We start from the raw sequence: 23,862 nt of genomic DNA on the forward strand, positions 1-23,862 counted from the left end.
ATAAAAATCTAGTAGGGATAATAGTGTTTTACCCAGAAAGATGCCAGTGAACTCTATGTATGCATCACTGGGATGCATCTGGATGTAAGACCAACAAAAATAGTGGCATAAACAGTAAGGGGTATTATTATTTACTATAACAAGAAGTCCTGGGTTGAGTGGTTTGGGGTTTGGTTAGTTCTGTGACTCAGCATTATCATTAAGGACCCAAGTTATTTCTTTTTCCACCCTTGGTCTGTGTGGGGATGTTAGATTTTGTCTGATTTTCCTTGCGCAGTCATTAGATGGCTGATGTTATAGCTCCAAACATCACATTCCCATGTAAACTTGAGTCGTCCTTTTAAGAGAGGAAAAGCCTTTCCAGAAGCCCCTCCTGCAAGCGTCCCTCAGGGCTAGATGGCTTGACTGATTGACAGGCCCATCCCTAAACTAATCACCTTCAAAGGTACTAGAGTTCTGACCACTGTCAGGAGAGCTGCGCTTCCCCTTGGTCAGTAGGGACAGCCCAGACTCATACACGCATTGCCCTGACCCCTAATTAGATCATGCTGAATTGGCAATGCTGAAGGGTGGAGAGAGCTGAATGTCCATTTTGGGAAGCAACTCAGTACTACCTACAGTTCTGCACAGCCCTCTGGGGTCCTAAAGATCTCAACTACTTATCTATAGAGAAAGGCATGCTAAAATGATCCATGTACTGCAGGTCTGCTGTTCATGAAAATGCATGTGAACTAAGGATCAGATGCAACGTGTGGACTTGGTTTGGAATCCAATTCAAACTGACCGACTTACTATTGAGGCAAGCAAGTAACTGTGAATATGGACTAAGTACAGTACCAGGTTATATTAAGGAACTTCTATGACAATGGCACTGTGAAAATGAAAGTAAGAAGTTACATTAACATGCAAGCAAATGCTTATTTTCAATAGTTAGGGATACGTTTTTCAATGTTTAAAACTTTCAATATTTGGGAATTTCAGTATTTAGGGATAAAATGATGACTAGGAGCTGCTTTCATCTACTTCAGCCAGAAAAGGGAGACACAGATGAAACAAGTGTGGAGGAGGAGGCGACTGAGTTTGCGCAATGGACATACAGTGGCCAATATATAGCTCTCTATATCTTCTTCTTAACGCTTTCAAATTTGTCATAATAAAAATTTTAAAAGCATTTAGCAAGTAAAGCATGGTGTCTCTGGCCCACTTGTGAGTGCTTATGTCCCTTAAGGCTACTCCTCCTGAAGGCCTTTGTACTTCTCTGCTCCCCTTTCTGGATTTTTCTCCCAGATCTTTGGATTATCGGCTCCTCACATTCAGGCCTCTGTGCCTTATAGGGGTTTTCCTCACCCTGAAGTCCTTCTTTCTTCTTAGTCTGCTTTTTGTTTTTACTCAATACTTTTTGTTGTTGTTTTTTTTTTTTGGTACCGGGGATAGAACTCAGGACCTTGAGCTTACAAGGCAAGTGGCGAGCTAAATCCCTGGCCCTCGATACTCTTATTACTGTCTGAAGTTATCCTATCTATTTACTAGTTACTATTTCTCCCCTGTAAACAATCTTCCTGAGAAATGTGTCCTAGTATATCTTGCACAATCTTTCTTTTCTAAATACTTCAGTATCAGGCATTTAAAAAGGAACTCAAATGTTTGTTTAAATAAGCTGAATTTTCTTTCTTCTTAAAAGCTCTTACCAACACTAAGCAGAGCACCACTTAATGAACACTTTACATATACTGCATTCTAATTTAATCCTAACGATCCCGTGAAGGCAAGTATTATTATTATTGCACTATAATTAAAACCCAAGGCTTATTTTAACCTTTATGCTGGTGATAAATACCTGATAAACATGCTTCCAGTCCCTATACCTAGGCCCACGACAGGCATGACCAATGGATCTCGGAATTCTTTCTTCTGACTCTGGATTCAACACAGCACTCTGGAAAGTTATTATTTAAGTAGGGTTAGTCCATGGGGTGATACCTACCTTCCATTCTTACACTAGGTCACACTACTAAAAGCAGGTGCCAGTTTGACTGAGTTATCCCTTCGATAGCTCTTCCTAAGCTCTATTTCTGCCTCTTCAGGAAATGCAAAACCTAATGCTACAAATAAACCTCAGCCTTGGAAAGCAATATTCCAGACCACTGGATCAGCCTCTAGGAGGTTATTAAATAGCACAGCCCAGCTGCCAGAGCTTTCTGAGGCTGGGCATGCAAGGAGGGGCTCCCTGGTGGGGGCCACTGGCTGTCTCTGCTTGGTTACAGATCAGAATTTCCAGCTCTGCTACTCTTCAGCTTCCCACACCCTTCAGCCAAGAACACACAAGAGGCATAAAGACACCAAGGTAGAGGTCAGGGGCACCCACCAGGCCACTTCCTCTCCTTCCCACTTCAGCTGTCACGTCTGGAAAGTGCTCACACAGGACACATTCAGGGTCCCTTGCACTCCTAACCTCAGATTCAAGGTCCACTTTCAGAGTTGTGGGATTATGTGCATAGTCTCTGGCCCAGAGAAGTTCTCCTATAAATGTTTACAGGAGTGCATGAAGGAGAACTGGTTTGGGAAAGAAAGAGCCTCATAAATAGATGATCAGTGGCTCCTGGCACAGGAAAGGTTGGATATAGTGGAGAGTACAAGCTCCCCTAGGAGTTCACCACACTTTCCAGTGTGTTTGCCCCCCATGGAGACCCTCTGCTAACACAGGGGTGAAATCAATGGGTCCAAGTTCTGCTGCTTTCTGGCTGGGCAATCCTGGGCAAGTTAACCTTTCTGTGCCCTTGTTTTCTCCCTTGGAAGGTGTAGATAATTATAGTGTCTGTATAATAGAACTGTTGGAATAATAACATAATGCTTATAAAGAATTCAGAGTAATACATAGCATGAAGTAAGTGCTCAGTTACGCGAGCTACTGCTATTACTACTCATATTGTTATTATTGGTTTATGAATTATACAACATAGGAGGGATGGTATTCTGCTGTTTGGTAAGATGTTGGATAAATCTGTACTAAATTAGTGCATGAGGTAAAGCCAGCCTCCCTTCTAGGCTTTCCTCCTCTCTCTGCATTCTGATTGGTAGGTTAGCAAAGTCTCCTCAAAGCTAGACTTGATACAGAGGGTAAAGAGACCCAGTAAGCGATGAGCTTTATATATATTCCACTTAAAATCGGAAAGAAAAAATTGACTCCAAGTTCACTGTGGATACGTTTCTTCATCCTTAGGCACCTTTTTCATCTTTACAGTGCCTATCTGGAAAAAAACAACCTCACAAAGAGATATGCCTAAAACACACAATAGATAAATTTCAATGGAACACAAAAATATTCAAATCATCTAAAAGCAAAGAAGGGGAAAGAGAAGAGCAAAACAGAGAACAAATAATAAAATAGTAGAACCTAGATCCAAGAATTACATTAAATGTCAGTAGTCTAAATATACCAGTTGAGACACAGATTTCACATACAGATCAACAACGAAATGCAACTATGTGCTGTTTACAAGAAACTCCCTTGAAATATAACGTAGGCTAGTTAAAAATCAAATGCATGGAAAATTATGCAAACATGTATCAAAAGAAAGCTGGGGTGGCAATAATTAATAACGGGTAAAGTGGACTTCACAGCAAAGAAAATTACAAGGCATCAAGAGGACATTACAATGTCGCTTTTATATAAAATATAAGGCATCCGAGAAGACATTTCCAGTAGGATGGGCTAAAGCAATTTGGTAAGATTCTTTGCTTTCCACAGCTCCAGCTGCTTGAGGACTAGGGAGCTGGAAAGACACTACCTGGCTTTCCCTCCCAGGCCTCAGGCACATTATGTTTTCTTTATTCTCCCAATCCCTTTCCAATCTCAATTAGCTTTTGAAGGATGAACTGCAGAGGGCCAGGAGTCAGACACCTTTTTGAAAAAGCCATTCTCACCCCAGGATCATATATGTACTCATCGTGGGGGGTGAATTATCAACTCTAGAGCATCATGCTGTATGTGGGATGCTACATCCATGCTGTTAAGTCTCTGACGGAAAATTCCCTCACTTTTACTTCCCTTTCAGCCAGATAGATTTCTTCCCAGAGAAATTATGTAGGAAAAAACTTTTAAAAAACCAAATGTTTTTGCCCAGGAGAAAGAGTCGTTGATTGTTTTCTGCCTCTCTCGTCTTGGCAGGATCTGGTGTAGCCAAGACCCCGCAGCCACGTGTGCAGGGTTAGCGTGTATCCTGGCTGCTGTCTCGCTGCCCAGACCTGGCTCCTCAGTCTGTTTAACACCTCCAACCCCATGCTGCCTGCACTCTCGAATGTGTCATCTAGTGCAGTGTGTGAAAACACTGAGATTAAGGTGGCCTCAGCAGCCCTGGGGAACTTTAAGTCTATCCAGTTTCAGAACAAAGATTCAGTTTGTGCTTGGCCTGCTCCTGGTGTCCAGGTTGCAGACAGACCGGACCCACAGTGAGAGTCAGAAGTCAGACAGATGGAAGGATCATGTGGGTCAGAAAGGCTGGCAGGGGGCCCAGCTAGGATCCTCCTTCTGGAAAGGCATTGGGCCCAGCAGTCAGGCAATCTTCTTTCTTCCCACCAGTTTGGAGAGTGATGAAATCTGCTATCAGGGGAGAACTTGCTTTTCTGACTGTGAGAAATCCTGCAACGACAGACTCCATCCACGGCATTGCAGTGAGGGCCACGGGCTGTGCAGCTGCAGGAAGCTCAGTGTGCAGTTGGCTGAGATACTCACTTGGCGACCTGGGGCAGGTTGCTTAGCCTTTTCAAGCCTGTTACTTCCTCTGAGAAATGAGAATATCAGTAGCTGCCCCCTCCCACTGGAGTGGAGGATTGAACGAGACACCGTATGCAAAGTCCATAGCACTGTGCCTGCACACAGAAACTGCCGGATAAACAGTTTCTGTTGTTAGTGCAATTGGATCAATCATTCCTCCAGAGCAGAAACCACTCCTTTGTGTCCTCCACGATGTCTACAGCGATGCCAGCCACAGGACAGGCATTCATGGAGCCCTTGTTGGCTCAACATTCACACTGTCTGGATCTACTTAACTGTAGGTACTTCAAAAGGAACATTTAATAACACCCCTCCTTGACTGGTGGGGTTCTCAAATGGAAAGCAAATTAGCCATTTAGCCATCCACGATCCTGAAAACATACAGTCCCTAAGATTGTCAGACCTTCCGCTCCCATCTGCAGCTGATTAAAAACAAGGATCTGTGAGATGAACTTTTCTGTGTTTGACAACAGGCAGCTTGACCAAACAGTCTCACTAAAGCATGTCAAGCACAGCAAGGTGGCTTTGGAGACTGGAAGAGAAGAGAAGTGGTATTTTCATTCAACAGGCATAACTTAAGATACCATTAAGTCAGAATTAAACTATCTTTGAGCTAGTCAGGACATAAATGGCTCTTTCCTGTAATCCTGCAATCTGAATATTTAAGAGGTATGCTGAAGAAGTGCTTTTCCTCGACAGAGGAGAAGTTCCATTAGGACAGATACATACTGAAGTCAGTGAACATAACAATAAAAATTACTCTGACAGCAGCGGCACAGAAACAACGGTGTGCTGAAACTTCAAAGAAGTCCCTTGCCCAGTCAAACATGGCATGTGTTTCTCTGAGATCTACTTTTCCATTCTGCTTTTCCCTCTGGATGTCATAGCATCTCATCTCCACAGCATCCATCTTTCCCTCTTCTATTCACAGCCCATCTATGGTTCTCAGAACATGAGGTCACCAAGTCTCCTCCCAGCATGTGGGGAGCATGTGGCCCCAGACCAGTGATGGCGAACCTTTTAGAGCTTTCAATGATACAAACAGCCCACTGCAGCATGTGTGCCATAGGTTCACCACCACTGCCCTATAGTAATTGGCTCAATGATGGACACGTGATCTAAGCCGGGCCAGTCAGAGCCACTGAGACTCAAATTCAGGGAAGCCAACTTACCTCCTTTTCTAGATTAGGCTTCAAAGCTAAGGTTGCTGCAGCCGGTTTCACAACCATGGGGAGAAAGGCTACCCAGACTGAGCCAGCACAGGGGCAAAATCCAGAGGAGAAAGCAAGCAAGGGAAACAAAGATCTCCAAGACACCAATGAACCTCTGAATCAGAGCACGCCTGAAGCCAACCCTACTTCAGGACTTTGAAATAAGGCAGTAAATTTCCTTTGCCTAAATTGGTTTGAATGGTGTCTGCAATCTGTAAAGAATCCTGACACATAAATTTTAAACAGAAGTGCACTTAAAAGTGGCAACTTTATGGCTTCCCAGCTTCAGTCAAATGACTTGGAATATAAAAATGAATGATGCACTGATTTCTCCAGGCTCCTGCCCATCTGTCTTGAAGGATGAGTACAGGCAGGACTGACCACTTCTGACCAACTGGTGTCTGCCTGGGAATGGCAGGACCTGACTTAGGGACGGCTGTTCACGTGAACAGGTTCTGGGTAAGGACACAACACTGGCTCCTGTTGGGACATTCTTTGGTCGTGGGCCTCAAATAAACCCTCCTGTGCCTCATTTTCTTCTCTAGAACAATGAGGCCTTCTACTCTAAGGGAGAACAAGAGGCAGCATGGTATGGTATTTAGGAAGGTTGAGCTAGGCATTTAGGAAGTCAGCTAGAGCTGGTTCCAGATCTCTAGTCCACTTTCAACTAGCTCCGTGATGTTGGGTAAGATGCTTAATCTTTGGGCCCCAGTATCCTGGTCTGCAAAATGAGAATGAATCAGTATTATCACCTTGGGTTACTTCAAGGATCAAAGAAGGTAAAGCCTGTAAAGTGTTTAGCCAATGTACCTGATATACGAGGTGTGATCAAAATATACTGTGGATGTTTAAATTTTAAAAAATTTATTACAGTAAAAGACCATAGTGCCATGAATCCCCCTCTTAGTACTCCCCTCTTTGCTTTGAACACACTTATCCCATCATTCTTGCCACTTTTTGAAGTAGCTTTGAAAGTTCTCTTTCATATCTTTATGAGGTGTGATAAAAAATACAGTGACTGCTTCTACTAAGAGACATCCACCAGAAAGTCAGGCCTGTAAAAAACTACAGTGTGAGGACTGGGGATTTAGCTCAGTGGTGCCGCACCTGGCTCACAAGCGCAAGGTCCTGAGTTCGATCCCCGATACAAGGTATAAGGTAGTTCTTACCTACCTTATTCACCAGATTTGGCACTGTGTAACTTCTGGATCTTCCCCAAAGTCAAAATGATCATGAAAGGTAAATGTTTTGAATCAATTCAGAACATCCAGCCAGCTACGATAGCATAACTAAAGATACTCATGAAAGGGACTTCCAGCTGGGGATTTACCTCAGTGGTTTCGCCGCCTGCTGTGCAAGCGCAAGGACCCGAGTTCGATCCCTGGTACCAAAAAAAAAAAAAAAGAAAGAAAGAAAGAAAGGGACTTCCAGAACTGCTTCAGAAAGTGGCAAAACAGGTTCAATAAGTGTGTCTGAGGTGAAGGGGAGTATTTTGAGGTGGGATTAATGGCAATGTGTCTTTTACTGTTGTGCATTTTTTAAAAATTTAAGCATTCACTGTATTTTTTAATCATGCCACATATAGTAAAGACACAGGAATACTGATGCTCTAACAGGAGAGATATCAAACTGGAAAGACTGTTCAAGTATAAAAACCCTAAGGCACCGTATCTATAGTAGGGACCAAGCAGCTTCATCACCTCTCTTCCAACTGGCTACAGTTACAATGTTACAGTGTGAGGTAAAGGCAATAAATGCAATGAAATAAAGTTAATCAATGAATTACACTTAGCCTGAGGGAGAGAGAGGGAGCGAAGGAGAGAGAGAGGAGGAGAGAGGTGTATTAATGGGGCATAGAATTGCAAACCCCATGCTATAGCTGTCATTGCGTCAACAGCTAAGCACCCCCCCCCTTAAGAAGTCTGTCTGGGTGGTTCACGGAAAATGCTATCAATAGCAACCTGTTAAATGTTCCTCTGGAGGCCTGGTGTTCCCAAGCGGTACAGCGTTAGAGCCCTGCTGAACTTTTCCAGAGCTACAGCTATAAAAGTACAAGTAAGAGATCCTTCCCGATTTTTCAACTTCTTTTTAACAACAACTTCACGTGCAGGGTGCAAATGTACTTCTTCATGAATGAGAAATTTCAGTTGCTGGATTTGGTGACCGAGATTTCCAAGAAGCCTGCTGCCTTTCAGCAGGCCCCCTGTCTCCGGTGGCACACTCCATCTCAGAGGGGTCCCGCATTTCCAGGGGGCTGCTTACAGCACAGACACAATCTTGGTAAAATCCCGAAGCGATTTCTTCCAGGTGCTGGAGAAAAAAAGTCCTGCCTGCCTGACGGTTCTTTTTCAGTCTGGAATTCTCTTTTAGTTTTTTAGGTTCTTTTTCAGTTGGGAATTAAAAAAAAAACAAAAAAACAAGCCTAAGAGGTGTTCCCCACAAACATATAAAAGGATCACTTCAAATCACCTAAGTATTGCTTAATGTGGAAAAAATTGAAGCTTGAAAATCAGGTCCATAAAATGTTAGGAGTCTTAGAAAAACAACCCCATTTGACGGTGCAGTACCCGATCAGAAAAATAGATAGACTGTTCTCTCACTCTCTTTCCTAACTGCAGCCTGTATACCAGCCGTGTGTATTTTGGATTCCTTCCCATCCTACCATGATTTCCTGTCTCAGTCTGGGTCCCATGGTAACTGGAGAAATTTGGCATGCTGGCTCCCTACGCAATCGCTAGCCACACGAGGGATGCCAGGCGGGTATCTATTCCACAACAAACAGATCTCTCTTCCGGCTCTTTGGCAGGGTTATGCTCTTATTCACAAACTCTTACCAATAAAGTCTTCAGTTTCCAGATAGATCTTGCTGACCAGCGTCTTTCAGTTACTTCAGAGGGAAAGGAAGATCTTTTGCAGTTAGAAGACTCTTGTCTTCAAGATTATATTGCAGGGGCTAGAAAAGCGGTAAGGATGTCGGAATCAAATCCATGGCATGCCAACCAGGAGTGTCCAATAGTTCTGGAAAAGCAGAACCTCATTTATAGGGTGGGCAGAAGGTAGCCTTGGCAATGTGTTTCCTGGTGAGAGTGCCAAGGATACACTGACATGAATCACATTTCAGATGTTGGAGATCTAGCTTCTAAGAACTTTTCAGATCTGAACCCAAACGATACTACCTCCAGGGCCATGATAGCCCCATACCCCCAGTCGGGTTTAAAGGCCATGGTCTTCCAAGTATAGCCCTTAAGAGCCTGCCCTGAAACTGCCTGTTCAATTCTTGGTCTCCAGCTCAAAGCTCCTGAAGGGCAGGGACTATAACCTCTAACTTCCATCCTGTCACAGCACACTCCACATAAACTAAGCACTTAGTTTAAATGTCAATGTGTGACGATGGCCCATGGGCAGACCACAGTCTGAGACTGCATCACAGATTGAGGGAATTTTCCTTCGCAATCCCTCTGGGCCTCCTACCAACTGCACAACCCTACCTTCTCCCACCCTCAAGACAGGATATGATAAAATTCACTCAGATCAAAGCCAAATGGAGTCTTACATCATGAAGTCTTAGCCTCCCAAAATGCACTTGACCTCAACTCAGGTATCGTATTCCCTGTGACCTAAGGAAATAAATTGTAAGTGTAGAATTTTAGGCAATAACTGGGTTAGGTTTCTTTGTGTTTGTCTTTGTTTTTGAGAAGCTATAAGAAGTAGCCCCTCCTATTGGTGCTAGTGGTGCTACTGCTGCTAAATCCACACAATGACCAACCCTCGGCACTTCAGCAAAGCTGGCCCAGGGCAGCAGGTCTGGCCAGCCCACTATCCAGCAATGCTTCTGTTGATTTTGCTAATCAAGCAAACAGACCCTCTTTGAAATATAGGCAGCAGAACTCTGCCTTCCTGCCCATTTCTCTGCTGCATTAAGCAAGAAGAACTGGTTTTAGTAAGAAATCGTGAAAGGCACTAATGGAACAATCTCCAATGTGTGTTCAGAGGCACAGGATATGGAGGGGCATGGCGGACACCGAAAACACATGAGTTACAGGCAGCATGAGGGGAAGGCCTGCTTCTCTGGCACAACAGGCAGAAGTCCCTGAAACCAGCAATGGCAATCACAGACAAGACACAGCTTGGCCTTATCCGTGTCACCTGTTTGACACATCTTTCACCAATGACTTCACAATGTGCTGTTTGCATTAGATTCTCTGAACTCCAGATCAGCCCTTCGGTTTTACATTTACCTGTAAAGAAACTGAGGCTTAGAAAGGTTTAATATGTTCCCATCCCCAGAAGCTCAAGGAGACAAAACTGATTGGTGTACTGGTTACTTGGGGCAGAAGTGGGTTCCGTCAGGAAAGGGCCATGAGGGCACTTCCAGGACAGAAGTAGTTGAGATCTCTTGTGATCTACTTAGGTCACACAGGTATGTGTCTGGGTGAACAGTCCTTCAGCTGTGCATTTAAGATTCTGCATCAAATGCTCCTCAGCTTCAAACACAGGAAAAGCAAACAGTGCCTCTGCCTCAAATCACACAGTGAAGAGCCCCAAAGTGAGCCCAGGCTGCTCTAACTCCAAAGCCTATATGCGGTGTTCTGAGGAGATTCTGAGGAGAGGAGCAGCTCATATGCGCTGCTTACAGGCGCACATCACTGGGGCCTCGCAAATGTCTTCTGTGTTCCCCGCCCATGAAGGGAGGGCAGCCACAGGTACAGAAAATCCACAGGCAAAGGTGGCGGTGCTTGGTGGTGGCAATGAAAGCAGAGAGACCTAAGATCATCCCAAGGCAAACACTGATTGTTCCAACCCAAACATTTCCTTCCCTTGGAAAGAAAACCTCCTGGCTGACGTGAATGCCCCGAAAGTGACGGGCCTGAAGCATTCCATCTGGCGTGGCAAGGGCCAAACAGCCCTGTCTTTGTTCAGCTCGTTCAGACTCACACGGGAGCTTATGCCCACGACCTACACCAAAGCCGGGGAACAAGGCGATGTAAAAGTCCTGTTTGGCGCCCCCCCGTGTGGAAGCCCCCGTAGCCACAGGAGGAAAAACTCAGTTCTCAGGGTATTTTGCACAAATAGTGGGCAATCTCAAAGGGTATTAATGGTGGTTCACAAAGTGGTTCAGGTGGCTCACGGCTTACTGATAGTAAATAGCCACCACCTATTGAGAAGCCACTAGTTTTTTAACCTCAGGTGCACAAATCTAATTTATCATAATCCTTGGCTCATGACAACTTTTAGTTAGTTGTAATAATGTGAACTCACCTCCCAAAACAAAGAGCTTGCGACGTGACACCATCTACATCTAAACCATAGGCTTCCCCTTTCTAGTCCCCCATCCCTCTCCCCAAGGGACATAGCCCTCATCCACGTTTGCCACCCCTCACTTTCCCGTTTATATCATATTTATTATCCCTGTAACTGACTCCTTCAGTACCTAATTTCTTTTAGCCTTACAAAAACTGTATCACAGTGTAATCTTTTGAGATGATTTTTTTCCACTATAATATTACTAAGGTTCACTTCATTCATGTTTTTCCTCCTACTCATTGTGAGCTGAGCCCATGCACCTTATGAGAAGCTTTGCTTCTGTGTTTGTACCCCATCTTTACAACATCATAAGATAGGCACCACTGTCAGTCACATTTTAAAGATTAAAAAACAAAACAATTGGTCTAAAAGACCTGCCAAGTATCACACTGAAAAAGCCACATATGTGGAGGTCAAACCCAGATCTGCCTCCAAAGCCCTGATCTCTCCACTGTTCTACTGAGCAGGTGCCAGTGTGGGCTTCCTCTGCACTCCGACGTACAGGTCACCAAAGACGCTTCCAACAGTAATTGTCACCACCCTCCTGATGACCAACGTCCCGGGCACACCAGGGCCAGGACTATTTCATGCATTTTAGAAGCGCCTATTCATTTAACCCCCACAATTGTCATACAAGGAAGGTAATATTTCCGTCTTGCAGATAAGTAGACAGAGGCATAGAGCTGCGATATCATTTTCCAAGGAAGAAGTGGACCTAGGGTGTGAACCCAGGCAGTCCAGCTGCACACGCACACCCTCAACCCAAAGGCCAGACGAAGATGAGTGCTCACCCAGACGGAGCCTGACTGAGTTGGTGCCTGGGCAGTGACAGGAGCACTCCTAGAACCTGACTCACTTATGAGGAAGTCCGCGCTAGGCCTCTGTCCAGGGAGAAGAGCTGTCTGCAGGGGCTCAGGAGAGGAGGAGGAAGGAGTGAGGGGAAGGAAGGGGAAGGAGTGAGGGGAAGGAGTGAGGGGAAGGAAGGGGAAGGAAGGGGAAGGAAGGGGAAGGAAGGGGAAGGAAGGGGAAGGAAGGGGAAGGAAGGGGAAGGAAGGGGAAGGAAGGGGAAGGAAGGGGAAGGAAGGGGAAGGAAGGGGAAGGAAGGGGAAGGAAGGGGAAGGAAGGGGAAGGAAGGGGAAGGAAGGGGAAGGAAGGGGAAGGAAGGGGAAGGAAGGGGAAGGAAGGGGAAGGAAGGGGAAGGAAGGGGAAGGAAGGGGAAGGAAGGGGAAGGAAGGGGAAGGAAGGGGAAGGAAGGGGAAGGAAGGGGAAGGAAGGGGAAGGAAGGGGAAGGAAGGGGAAGGAAGGGGAAGGAAGGGGAAGGAAGGGGAAGGAAGGGGAAGGAGCAGCAGCAGCGGCAGCAGCGGCAGGTGGAAACACACCCTTGAGCAGGAAGAACAGATTTCACTGTGTGCCAGTCTGGGTCTGGGTCCAGAGGGCAACAGAGAGGTTCTGAGAGCCAGGACTGGAAGGGATAGTGGGCAGCGCCTTGAGGAGAGAGCACACAGCACCCGTCAAGAAATCGATCCCGCCTGTTCCCAATAGCTTCACACTTTTTATTAAAACCGTCAGTGCAGAAGTTAAGGGCTTGGAAGTCTGACAGCACTAACTTCGAATGTTACCTGCTGTGTGTGACCTGGGACGAGCCATTTTAACTGTCTCCAGCCCTCAGTTTCTTCTGTAAAATGGGATAAGCAGTGGGGCCTTTGGCAAGCCACCAGACTCTTGGTCACCTCATGAAAGGTACCCAACACCTGCTACTGCCACCTCCTCGCATTTGGTTGAGGACTGAGCAAGATCCTTGGCTACCCACACCCATTCTCCCCTCCTCATCTGGCTCGGTTTGTTCCAACTCTGGTCTCCATCCCACCACTCAGACGCAACCCTCAAAGGCCATCTCTCACCGGCCTCTCTTGACTTGGTCTTCCCCTCAAGGGGACCTTTTGTCTGCTGTACACTCTTAGAGGAGCCCAGAGCTAAACCCAACACCCAGATGTAGGGCGGGATGCCCCAAATCTGCTTATTTACCTGAATCACTCAAGGAGCATTTAAGAAGCATTGTTCGGATGTTCTGGTCCCACTTTTAGAGGTTTTAACTTAATAGGCCCAGGGTAAGTTCCAGATTGTAATTAAAAAAAAATACCTCAAGGTGTTTCAGCCACCAGCCAGCCCTAGAAATGAATGGCTTTAAGAGTCTCCTGTAGTTTGGGAAGGAAGATGAGATGGGCGTCTCACGTTACAGATTAACACATACATATGTCACACACACAGACACACACATGTGCACATACCCATACACACATACAGGGTCCCTTTGAGGTTTGAGGCTGTGCTGATCATGGAGGAGACCACAGCACATAAAACACACAAAGCAACTATTGGGCAAGAAGAGTCAAGAGTTACCCATTAACCTTGAGTGATTTGTCAATATCAGGGAAGCCACACAAAGGGCAACTTGGTCAGCCTGGGAGGGCCCCGCGTGGACCTCAGGTTATACAAGTAGAGACAGAATAGCACAATATCCTGGCCTTGTGTCCTTCCTTTCTCTGTGACTGATGTTTCCTGAAGTAGGACTGGGCTCAGCAGGAGACGGGGGATAACATCATACTCAGTAGCATTTGGAGTCCCCCAATCCAAACCCATCTCCTGTCGCAATTGTGAAGAAAACTACCAGGTTCCCTACACATGGTTCCAAGTTGTTTGGAGTTCCTCACTCCAAACAGATTTAGCACATTCTGGAGGCAGGCAAATGAGTGGCAAATGCATAAATACACAGGCATTTCACACCACAGATGAATCCGGCACAACTGACCTGGCTCTGATTGCCCTGTGTGGCTGGGTGAGGCTCTTTACACAGCCCAATCGAGCAGGAGGAAAGCAGGCTTGTGGTCCCCATCACAGGTGTGGAAGTGACAACTGTACCTCAGTGCTTTTTATCCCCACCGCCCACAAGAAGGCAGGGGAGGGAGAAATGGGGGAAAGACGATGCGAGTTTCAGACACACTAATTTACAAATCCACTTGAAGTGCTAATGCTGCTCTGGGTCACTTTTTCTGACTAAACACATAATACCTCTTCAAGTAGAAAATGCAAACAATTCATGGCAGAGAAGTCTGTGTGACAACCAAAGTCACTAATGGCAGCAATAACGGCAAGGACAACAGCAGCAGCTCACTTCAGGGGGTTGCCACATCTAGGCACTGTGATGGATGCTTTGTTTTACACCCTAGCATTCAATCCTCATGACCACTCTGCCAGTGAGTTCTAGTACTATCCCCATTTCACAGAAAGGAAAACGGAGGCATAGAAAGGTCAAATATAGACTAGTACAAACACTATGAAAATAAGTATGGAAATTCCTCAAAAAACTAAAAATAGAAATACAATCTGACCTAGCTATACATCTTGGGGATATCTTCTCAAAATAATTAAAGACATCCTGTTATAGTGATACATGCATATCCACATTTATACCAGCACAACTCACAATAGCTGCATCTTGCAAGCAGCCTATATGCTCATCCATAGATGAATGGATAAAGAAAATGTGATATACATCCATATATCTACATATCTCTCTATATATTAGCCATAAAGAAGGATAAATTGGAGTCATTTGTAGGAAAATGGATACACCTTGAAACCATAATGCTAAGTGAAATAAATCAGACAGAGAAGGTTAAATATCACATGACTTCTCTTATATGAGAAACCCACAGTATAAAGAGCAAAATAGAGCTAGCTGATAGGAAACAGCAAGCTAGGCTATGTGGAGATGGGAAGGGGATCTGGAAATGGAGGGAGACAGGAGGGCAGGAGGGGAATGGGAAGTGCAAAGGATCCAGATGTGATATGTATATGCACTGATTCCCTGGAGTGAATGTATTGATTATGTATTACAAACCGATACTAATAAAAAGGGGAGGTCACATAGCCTCATGATCCAGGTGAGCGCATGGTGGAGTAGCCTCTTGGCCCATTACAGCTCTGGAGACCTCTCCTGCCTTTCTCTCTCTTCAAGGCCATGGCTCCCAAAGCCACCTCTGCCCAAGATCCCACTGAGAACTCTGTGAAGCTCGGGCCATACAAAGGGGATCAAAAGGACTTCGGGGCTCATGTGACACACAGCCTGAAACTTTGGGAGCAAACTCAAGTTTCAGGGAGGCCCAAATTCCAGCTGAAACCCTCCTGGTTCCAGGTCTCTAAGCGGATTCTGACAGGCTGGCTTTGGGCAAAACATCTCTAGAAAGAGCCCACCTCAGCTGTAGAAGGACCGGGCAGTTCCTGAGTGAAAGTAGGACCTGAGTGAAATTTCCTAGTTCATACGAACAAACATCCTCAGATTTCTAGGACTGGCCAGTTGCTGAAGCATCTTGAGGCACTTAAAAATTTTACATTCTGGAATTTATCCGGGGTATATTAAGTTAAAACCTCTAAAGATGGGGCCAGAACATCTGAACGATATATTTTTTTAATGCTCCTCAGGTGATTCAGATAAATAGGTGGGTTTGGGGATCTCATCCTACTTCGCTGGGAGCGGGGTTTGGTTTTAGACTCTTCTAAGAGTATAAAGGAAGGAAGATAGAGAAGGGAGGCCTGAGGATAGTAACAAGAGCAACAGGAGCAGCAACAGTAGCATTCTGCTCCCTCAAGAAAATACAACAGTAACTACCCTGAAAACCGCAACAGTATCTATCTCTGAAAGAGGCTGAGACCACTAAACATTGTGCTGTTTTATACCCATTTTGCTATTTTGTTTAATTCCCACTGGGTCCCTGGGAAGTATTTTAAAATCACTATTTCATTGACAAGGCACCTCTTTCAGAGAAGCTAAGTGACTTGCCCTAGGCCACACAGCTTGGAAATCATAAAACATGACCCTACGTCAGGGGTCCAAAGGTTAGAGCCACAAGAATCAATGGCCTTCATCTCTCCTTCCATGAATCTTCCTGCTTCTACAAACAGAGAGCTTCTGAGAAACGGAGGAATGGTCCAAATTTTTAGACCCATGAAAAGCCAGCAAGCTGGCCCCAAGTGACCGGCTGGTGACCTAGTCTAATGGCTATGTTGTCCCATAGAACTGTCTGTGATGATGGAGATGTTCTATATCTGCGTTGTCCAGTAGGGTGGCCACTGGGCACACATTATGATTAAGCACTTGAAATGTGACTTGTGTGACCGAGGAAGGGATTTTTAACTTTATTGAATTTTACCAAATTTAAACTTAATTAGCCACAGATGGCTAGTGGCCACATTACTGACAAGAGCAATGAAACTGAGTTCTCCTGGATGCTACAGAATGAGGTTGTAAGAACACACGGCTTCCCACAGCAGGCCTTCGTGCAAATGAATAAAGAAAAAAAATACGAAAAAGGGCCAGGGATTTAGCTCAGTGGTTTCACCGCCTGCTGCGCAAGCTCAAAGACCCAAGTTCGATCCCTGGTACCAACCCTCCCCCCCAAAAAAACCCCCCAAAAACCGAAAATGTTCTCCCTCCAGATCAAACACTATCACTGCGATCTTGGACCCTTTGCAGCTGGAACAGAGAAAGGGACAATTCCCAAACACACGGCTTCTCATTTTTCTTTTCCTTTTAAAAGAAAATTAAATGTGTAAAAAAGCCCCAAATAAATTACTTGGGAGAAAGGTTGCCACTTTCTCTGGTGACAAATGTCTTTGGCTTATGATGACACAACGATTCAAATATGGTAGAATGGAAAAGCCAGAAGAGTAAACAAGAGGAGGCCCGGTTCTCTCTAAGGTGTCATAAATCCAGAGGAAACAGACTCAAGGAGCTAAAAGCTTCCAAACATTCTTCCTCTTGAACTATTTTAAGCAACCAACACACACACATTTCACAGAGCTTAGTTCATTCACATCAACAGAAGAGAAGCAGTGAGCTTCACAAGATATATCTTTAACCGTGCAGAGAAACAAATAGCTACACTGCAGGCTCCCGCGGGTGAGATCAGCACCCCACTGAGCGACGCTACTATTTTAAGGCCCCTAAATGGCTCAGTTGTTCAGAAGCGGCCAGGGCTGCTTTGGCCATGGATTCCTCTTGCAGCCCTGGGCCAACCCGTTCATTTCTTTGCTCAGGAAATCACTGCATATGCTTAGTGCTTAGTCCCCAGCCAGGCCATCCCTGGGGCCTGGAGGAGGAGGAGAAGGGAGGCAGTAGGGCAAATGAGGACTCCAGAGCACACAGAGCTTGGTGTGACTCCAGCTGTGTCCTTTACTTGCTGTGTCACCTGGATGCCCCTGACCCTCAGTTTCTTCAGAAGACAACAATCACATGATATGAGACACAGCACGGGACCTAGGGCTTCCTAAAGACTTGGCACGTGGTTACACTAAGGGTCAGAGGTGAGAATTGAGCCTCCTGGCTTTTCTGGTCCGAGAGGGAACATTCCAAGTTGAAGTGCAGAGAATCTGGAGGAAAGCTGCCTGGGCTCAATTACAATCTCTACCTCCCAGGACCTGTGTCACCTTGAGCAAGTTACCTGAGCTCTCTGTACCCCTGTTTTCTCCTCTTCGCTATAGATGGAATTAATAGTACCCTCTGTGTTTACTGGTGAGGTAAAAGTCATGATTATGTGGCGCCAGTGCCATGCTGGGTCTAACTGTGCCCTTCCCAGGTTAACTTACTAAATCAGGCTTCTTTTGGTGTCCTCTGGGGCTCTCTTCAGAAGAGCAGGGAGCCAGAGCTACATAGCTGTGAGGTGAAGGAAAGCCACTGTCCTGGGTGGGGCGAGAATGAGCACTCGGGAACAATGATGCCTTTCCCACTAATAATAGCTAATGTCTGAGTGCTCGCTATGTCCCAGACGCTCCCAAGAACTCTACCCACATGGTCTGGGCCCTACTCCAGAACATTTATTTCAGAATTTCTGGAGGTGGGGCTTTAAGACAGTCTCACACACACACACACACACACACTCACACACTTTTGTTTTTAAGCTCTCCAGGTGATCCTGATGCGAACACAGGAGTGAGAACCACCGATGTAACAATCCTATGAGATAGAAATGACATCCCCATTGATCAGAAGAGGAAAATTGAGCCTCAGAGATACCAGCTGACCAGCCAGCGGCCAGGGTATGGCAACCTTCAGGTCCACCCTGAGCCACCCCTCATTCCCTGCCCCTCCTGAAGAACAGAGGTTAAACCATTTAACAAGCACCTGAGTACTCCCAAACCCACCAAGACTCCTCCCGGCCCCTGTACATTCTCAAACCACCTAGGAGAGTTCTCTCTCTGGCTTAGCTTCTCACTCGGGCTTGACCTCCAGGAATCCAAACTTGCTGGAAAGTGGAGCTTTGCTTTCCCAGAACTGCAGGACCCAGGCACCAAGTCACAGTAATTCACAGAACAACTGGACCTAATTGAATAGACCTCATGCTAGTGATAGGAAACAAAAGAATTGATGATCTCTGTTGAAGGCTGCTGGTTGCCTGTAAAGAAGCTAGAAAGCAAAATTCAGGGACTCCCTGAGCTATCAACCAAAGATGATTATAAGACTGAAAATTAAATCTCCACTGTCTGAGTCTCTGCCCAGCCCTGTTGGACTGTGCCCACCCCCTGAAAGGGTAAAGAAAGGTGATGTTTCAGCCCATCATACAATTAATGAAGTTCAAAGTAGCCATGTCTCCCAGCCAGTCTCCTGTCTGATATCTCTGAAGGTTGAGTTTGGGACCAGCAACCCAAACCACTCTCAGGTCTTTGGCTTAGTCCTCCTTCTCATGTGCCTCAACCCACGGGCCCTCCCTCCTTTCAGTTCTCAGATCATAACTCCTTTGTGTCACACTTTGTTATGGCTTGTCTGTCTCTCCAAAGCCTCATGTCCCCCTAAGGCCTCATGAATGCATAGGTGGGGCTTTTCAGAGGTGCCTGAATTTAGGGTGTGTGATACTAGGATTAAAGGTGTGTGTGATAACTAAATTGATTTAGCATAGTTCTTGGATAATGGAAGAGGATAATAGAAGCCCCACCCTGGGTATGGGTGGTACCAACCAATAGGCTTGTAGCCTGGATGAGTATAAAGGGAAAGAAGGGAGGCAGACTTGGTGGTTCCTGCCTGCTCTGCTGTGGACTGTTTCTCCTCTATGATGCCCCACTGCCTTGCCACCCTGTCTTGGAGCCAGCTGATTATGGACTGAAGCCTCTACAAACTGTGAGCTAAAATAAATCTTACCTCCTTTAACTTGTGAGTGTCAGGCATTTCATCTCAGCAATGAGAAAGTAACCAAGACATACTTCATTCCTGCTTGTACCTCACACATTAAAGTTGTTGACAAAGGCCATGGGCTCTAACTTCAAAATACATCTATGACCTCCTCTACTGTCACCCAGGATGAATCCTGTTCTCTTATCTTGATTATTGCAAAAATCTCCTGACTGGTCTCTTTGCTTCCATACTTGATGCTATATTCCATTTCCAACAGAACAGATAATGGCCTTGTTAAAATGCAAATCAAACTATGATATGTCACTTTGCTTAAGACCCCCCAATGACTCAGATTTCATAGCCAAGGAAAAATTACACAGTGACCCTCAAGGCCCTACCCAGCCACCCCTCCATCTCCTTTCTTACTGTACTCTCCCATGCTGAGTCTCCTTGGTGCTTCTTGAAGTCACCAGGAACGTCTGTTCTTCCTTCAGTTGGACCTGATTCCTCCAGCCACACTGGCCCCTTATGATTCTCCCAGTACATACTCTTCCTGATTATGCCCAGGGCCAGTACCCTCCTTCTTTCAGGTCTTTTATTCTATCCCAACACCTGGAGAAATGCCTAATACATAGTAAGTCCTCAATAAATATTTGCTGAATGAAGGAAAAGATATTCTCCAAACTGAACTCTGAGTCTGCCCCTTACTCCTAATCCAGAGATCCACTGTAACCATCATTGGTCTCTGATCAACATGGCAGAAGACACTATACCTAGGACACTCTGGAAATATCCAATGGACATTCTTATGTATTTCGGGGGCCACTCTACCCAGGAGTCCTTGTCATCTGCTACTGAACTGGGTCCCAGAAGACTTCTTCCTGCCCAAATTGTCTTGGGAGGATTAAATCCAGAACAGCTGCAAGCAACTTGCTTCCAAATTGTGTCCACACAGACAGCACTACTTGATTTGCCCAGCTGCTTAGTTGAGCCAACGAGCCCACTGGGTCCTTGGCTTTCACAGAAGTGACTCTTTTTTGCACACATGCTCTACCTTCTCCAGAACATACATCATTGATTCTCAATTTGAGATTTGAGGGGTGGATGGGTCAGAGGAGAAGAGGACTACACAAACCACTCCGTTTATCTCACCTCTCATTTCAACCTTCCCAAGTCCTGCTTAGACTCTAGGACTGTGAAAGAAATTTAGAGCCTATGTACCTCAGAGCACCAAGCTCCACATCTTGGCTCTCAGAACTCCTGGCAGCCTGTCATTCTCAGTTACTCTCATTTTCCCTCCTCTTTGAAACACCGGCCCTGCCAACTGCAACAAACAGCATTTAAAAATATCCTGCTGGATTATACAGCGCTGCCTTCTAAATTCTTCACAATGCCTGTCTCTGTCCTGCATAGGATAAAGAAGGGTGTAGCATATTTAATTTTTCTCTCTCATTGCTCCCCTGCTATAAATACCCAAGTCTGGGTAGGCAGGCTTCAAACTCGGGCTGTGTGGAGTCACCTCAGAGCTGGACCTGACCACAGCACTGGCCTGCCAGGGCCTGGACGAAGCTGTGGAGTGCTGACGCTTTAGGTCAGCCAAAGGAACACAGAACTCATCCTCCTGAGGGAAGAGAAGGGCAAAACTCTAAGTGCAGTCATCACAGTTAAGTTAATGTAAAAAAGATGGTATTTCGTCTTCTTGCCCCACCTGGGTCTTTAGAGTGCACATCCAGATTCATCCTGGACCAAGTCTTTCCTGAGGATACTAATCACAGGGCTTGACCTTGGGAAAATGATTTCACACTGTCCATGTGGGGTCTACAAACATCATCAGAGACAAAATGGCCCTTGGAGGATCTAGTTCTGCCTCTTCATGCCACAGATTGAGAGAGATCCAAGAAGACAGGGTGATTCACTCCAGCCACAGAGGGGGCAGGCTCCATCCCAGAATTTTCTGGACCCAATCTAAGTTCTCTACACTGGAGTGTTTTAGACACGCGTGCAGACATACTCCCTGGTGTGCGAGCCTCAATTTGGGATTACTATTAGTTCTCCTCACAGTAAATACTGATTTTCATTCTTAGAAGGTATTAAAAAAAAAGTTGTAAAGCTTTTAATAAAAGGTATGGCTCAATGGCAGAGTGCTTCCCTACCAAGCTTGAGGCTCTAGGTTCAAGAGCCAGCAGCAAATGATAATGAAAACAAATGAAAAATTTTCAATAAAAGCATGGCCTCGATGCAAGGGACATTGTCTTGGCTGAAAGGCCTGTTTTACACTGCTTGAGGTTCACTTTAATCTTCCCCTGAAACTAACCCGCATCTCCAGTCCTTCCAAATTCAGTTGTCCTTTTTCCCTCATGAGACTTTTAGAAAGCAAATAATGAGCCTCAAATCATTAACTACAAATGACTCTATATGTAATTTTGCAGTAAGTTCATGGAGTTTATCTTTTTCAAATGACAAGAATGTTCCCTCATAACACTGGGGTCAGAAAAAAGACAAACACCCAAATTATTAGTTAAGCCACTGTTGATCGTCCACATTTTGCTGTCTGCAGAATTCAGCTGGATCCTAGGAACTCCAATCCTGGTGAAAACGAACTCTAAGGTGGTTCCACAGTATCAAGCATTAGACATGATTGAAATCTCTACCAATGCTCTCAAAACCCCTTAAACAAGAATTAGAAGAGGACCAAACATCTAAGAATCGAGGTATCATTTGATAAAGATAAACCTGAAACTGGAAATGCAACACATTAAGTCAGCCTTAAAAAGTCCTGGGACCTTTCTGTCGTCCTGTTCTATGCTGCTTCTGCCTCCACAGTTGTGGATCCTGCTTGGCAAGGGCACATTCGGTGGTCTCACTGAACAAATTCGCCAGGCCCAACCTTCATTCTGTACTAGAACTGCTTTGGCCTGCAGTGTTGTACTCAGGGCCACGGAAGAAGTAATTGAGTCAGGAGCCAAATCCAACAAGGAGAAGCGCAAGGTTTATGGAAGGTTTCACATCCCCTCAGCCTAAGTTTGCTCTTTGCAGGTCTTCTTTCCTTACTTTCACTGATGAGACAGTGGATGGTGCATTTTTCTGGCTTTCAATTAACAAGAAGTATAACGAGAGGTCTCGGGCTGTGGTTAGGATGCGCCGGGGAGCAGACATACTCAAATTCTGTATTACAAAAAGAAGTTTTGGAAAACTCTCATCCTGCACTCTGGCAGGCTTCTTAACATCTGGATAAAAGATGTGGGAAAGTTTTTCCTTTTCCTGCGTTATCTCCCCAGCTCCTCCCAGCCAACTGCATTTACTTGCTGTCCTCCAACGCACACTCAATGGCTTCCAGGTCGTCCTCACACTGTTCCCTGCCTGGAAGCCCCTGTGCTTTGTGACATCCCACCTGCTCAGTCACAGTTCTGCTGCTGGAGTCTCCAGTGGCTCAGCGGCCACATCTTTCACAAGAGGCCAGGACTCCCTCCCACCCACTTGCCTGGGACATAGCTCTTCCCTTTGTGCTCTCCAAGCACCAGAAGCTATGGGCTAGAAATTCTATTGACCTTTCAGAGAGGCTGGGAAGGTTTGAATGAACTAGCTCTAGAAAAGCATCCATGATGGGATGACCAGCATTAACTCCATCACCGTTTGAAGCAGTGATCACAAACTTCTTTGCAGCTCTCCATGCACATGCCTTGCTTTTCCTGAAAGATTCTAAATCCCTCGACTGCCAAGGACTCTCACCTTCCTCAATCTCTCTCCTTTGCCTTGTATGTAGCTGGTGCTCCTCAACTGGTAGATTAACGAGGTTGCTGTGACATTTCTCAGGCCACGTTTCTTAATTCTCTCCTCCCACTCCAGCATGCAGCTCCACATAGCCAAAGCTGCAAAACCATTTAGACCTTTTTAAAAACAAGCAAGATGACCACAAAGTGTGTTTACATGACACGCCTGCAAAGCACAAAACACCTGCCAGCCCTGTGGCTCAGGACTTGGTAGCGGCAACAAGCTGAGTCCAATATCCGCAGCAGAATCGCTCCCTGGGGCCCAGGGCTTTGACTCTGCACTGTGGCTGTTGTCCCTGTGGGGGTGGCCATGAGCTCAGAAGGAAAGGTCTGATCTCACTGCCAGATCACTTTGTCCTCGGGGACAACCAAGCCATCACTGAGCAGGGTGCAAGGGCGCTTTTTCCAGACTTCTCAACTTCCTCCTCCCTCCACACACCAACTGTTAGTCATCAAGAAGGGCCGGTGACTAATACTTGTCACCCCGAGAGTTGGGTCATGATCCTCCCCTGCACAGGAGACTCCCACTTCAGCAAAATTGAAAAAACAAAAATTCAGTGCATCCAAAAAGTTTGTCAAAAACGTGATGATAATTTGGAAAATGCAATTACATGCATGCCACAGCTTAGCCACCACTGT

The 23,862-nt window shown here is 45.6% G+C and overlaps 1 protein-coding gene and 1 long non-coding RNA gene across 3 annotated transcripts in view; both read right to left on the reverse strand.

The window, feature by feature from the left end:
- The window catches only part of LOC110350636 (uncharacterized), a 65,444-nt gene extending 53,037 nt beyond the window's left edge, over window positions 1–12,407 (reverse strand). The window contains exon 1 of the long non-coding RNA XR_015448979.1: window positions 1,838–12,407. This is a non-coding gene — a long non-coding RNA (uncharacterized LOC110350636). The remainder of the gene's footprint in view (window positions 1–1,837) is intronic.
- Window positions 1–23,862, reverse strand: part of Abtb2 (ankyrin repeat and BTB domain containing 2) — a 165,940-nt gene that overhangs the window by 132,236 nt on the left and 9,842 nt on the right. The gene's annotated exons all lie outside the window — the stretch shown is intronic.

This window comes from Heterocephalus glaber, unplaced genomic scaffold, assembly GCF_053883595.1.
Source record: "Heterocephalus glaber isolate CG9 unplaced genomic scaffold, H.glaber_assembly_v1.0 deba00000594, whole genome shotgun sequence".
NCBI classification, from domain to species: domain Eukaryota; kingdom Metazoa; phylum Chordata; class Mammalia; order Rodentia; family Bathyergidae; genus Heterocephalus; species Heterocephalus glaber.